Source organism: Cibotium barometz, chromosome 63, assembly GCF_041138505.1.
Source record: "Cibotium barometz isolate CiBa-2024 chromosome 63, ASM4113850v1, whole genome shotgun sequence".
NCBI lineage: Eukaryota > Viridiplantae > Streptophyta > Polypodiopsida > Cyatheales > Cibotiaceae > Cibotium > Cibotium barometz.
The window spans coordinates 6,962,259-6,965,017 of NC_141108.1; positions in this window are offsets into that span (position 1 = coordinate 6,962,259).

Below are 2,759 nucleotides of genomic sequence, written 5' to 3' on the forward strand. Positions count from 1 at the left end.
AGAGCAAAGATTGACCACCTTAGAGTTGCATTATGGACGGCAGAGGCAGCTACTGCAGAGGCACGGCATGTGAGAGAGTCTGACATCCAGCAGGTAGGTTTCTCTTGTACGTAAAAGAGTTATAATTAAGAGAGAGACTAATCAATTATTTTTATGCTTTACTTTATGCTTTACTTTTTGCGTAGGCTCAGACTGAGGTAGAGAGTTCTAGAGCTGAGGCGCAGCAGCACATGATTATGGAGCGGATTGTACAGCATAGGGCAGAGCAATTGATGTTGCATGTTCGGGAGTTCCACAGATCCTCAGATGTGACAGTGCCCTACTTGCCTTTATATCCACGGCCTGTTATAGAGGTTTTTTGATGACCTCTCCCTCACGATGCACCACCATTCCTTTGTGATGCCCAGTAATTAGCGCCGAGTGTGGATTTTTCAAGTCTCTTGGTGGTAAAGAGGCCATGGAAAATCCGGGCCTTCCTTATACCATCGTATCCAAACATGCTCCGAGGGACCAAACTTTGCAAGCATGTGGGGGGCCCCACCCCCACATGCTTGCAAAGTTTGGTCATGATGATCAGAGCATGTTTGGGTTGGTAATTAGTGCCAAGTGTAAATTTTTCAAGTCTTTTGGTGCTTAAGAGGCCATGGAAAATCCGGGCCTTCCCCATACCATCATACCCAAACATGCTCCGATGGTGGGGACTAAACTTTGCAAGCATGTGGGGGAGACCCACATGCTTGTAAAGTTTACAAGCATGTGGGGGAGACCCACATGTGGGGGAGACCCACTTTGCAAGCACGTGGGGGAGAACCACCCCCACATGCTTGTAAAGTTTAGTCTCACAGCATCAGAGCATGTTTGGATTAGTAATTAGCGCGCCCAGTGTGGATTTTTCAAGTCTCTTGGTGCTTAAGAGGCCATGGAAAATCCGGGCCTTCCCCATACCATCGTACCCAAACATGCTCCAATGGGGACCAAACTTTGCAAGCATGTGGAGGGGCCACCCCCACATGCTTGCAAAGTTTGGTCATGATCCAAGCATGTTTAGGTTGGTAATTAGTACCCAGTGTCGATTTTTCAAGTCTCTTGGTGCTTAAGAGGCCATGGAAAATCCGGGCCTTCCCCATACCATCATACCCAAACATGCTCCAATGGGGACCAAACTTTGCAAGCATGTGGGGGAGACCCACACCCACATGCTTGCAAAGTTTGGTCACAATCGGAGTATGTTTGGATTAATAATTAGTGCCCAGTGCTGTAGATTTTTCAAGTCTCTTGGTGCTTAAGAGGCCATACCATCGTACCCAAACATGGTCCGCTGGGGACCAAACCTTGCAAGCATGCAGGGGGGGGGACTCCCACATGCTTGCAAAGTTTGGTCACAATCGAAGCATGTTTGGGTTGGTAATTAGCACCCACTGCAGATTTCTCAAGTCTCCTGGCGCTTAAGAGGCCATGGAAAATCCAGGCCTTCCCCATACCATCATACCCAAACATGGTCTGATGGGGACCAAACTTTGCAAGCATGTGGGAGGGACCCACCCCCACATGCTTGAAAAGTTTGGTCACAATTGGATCATGTTTGGGTTAGTAATTAGCGCCTAGTGTGGATTTTTCAAGTCTCTTGGTACTTAAGAGGCCATGGAAAATCCGGGCCTTCCCCATACCATCGTACCCAAACATGCTCCGATGGGGAAAAAACTTTGCAAGCATGTGGGGGGGGGGGGGGGGCTACCGCCACATGCTTGTAAAGTTTGGTTGATCGGAGCATGTTTGGGTTATAGTAATTAGCGCGCCCAGTGTGGATTTTTCAAGTCTCGTGGTGCTTAAGAGGCCATGGAAAATCCAAGCCTTGCCCATACCATTGTACCCAAACATGCTCCGATAGGGACCAAACTTGCTCCGATAGGGACCAAACTTTACAAACATGTGGGGAGGCCCACCCCCACATGGTTTGCAAAGTTTGGTCATGATCGGAGCATGTTTGGGTTGGTGATTAGCGCCAAGTGTAGATTTTTCAAGTCTCTTGGTGCTTAAGAGGCCATGGAAAATCCGGGCCTTCCCATACCATCGTACCCAAACATGCTCCGATGGGGACCAAACTTTGCAAGCATGTGGGAGGGACCCACCCCCACATGCTTGCAAAGTTTGGTCACAATCGGAGCATGTTTGGAGATAAGTACTTAGTGCCCAGTGCGGATTAAAAAATATGGTGATTTTCAATATGGTGATGGTGATTTTCAACAAACAATATGATAGCCAGTGTTAGAAAATCAAAAAACCATGAACATCAACTAAAATGCAATGATCCTCAATAACGAGAAAACTCATAATGATATAAACATCAACTAAGTACATCAACTAAGTACATCAGAATGTGAGCTAACACAGCCACTCTGGGTTTAGCCACTAACTCAAAAGATCAAATCATAATGAAAATGAGCTACCCCTGTTATTTAGAGGTTAGTCACTCCTCCAAAAAATCTAAGTACAATGTAAGTAAGCTAACCTAGCTAGTCTAAGTTTAGTCACTATCAAGATAGAGATCTAGTCACCAGTAGCACCCTCTCGAGCTCTCAATTGCTCTAGAATGCCCTCATGGTCATCCACTCAAAGCCGAAAACGAGGGCGAGAAGTGTGTTTTCGGCTCTGTACTCGATCAAGAGTGAGCCTGGTAGCAATGAGAGAAGTGAAATGCCTCTAACTCCCACTTCCACTACTGTGCTGGAACTCAAGACTCCCCCGATGAAGTCAAATCT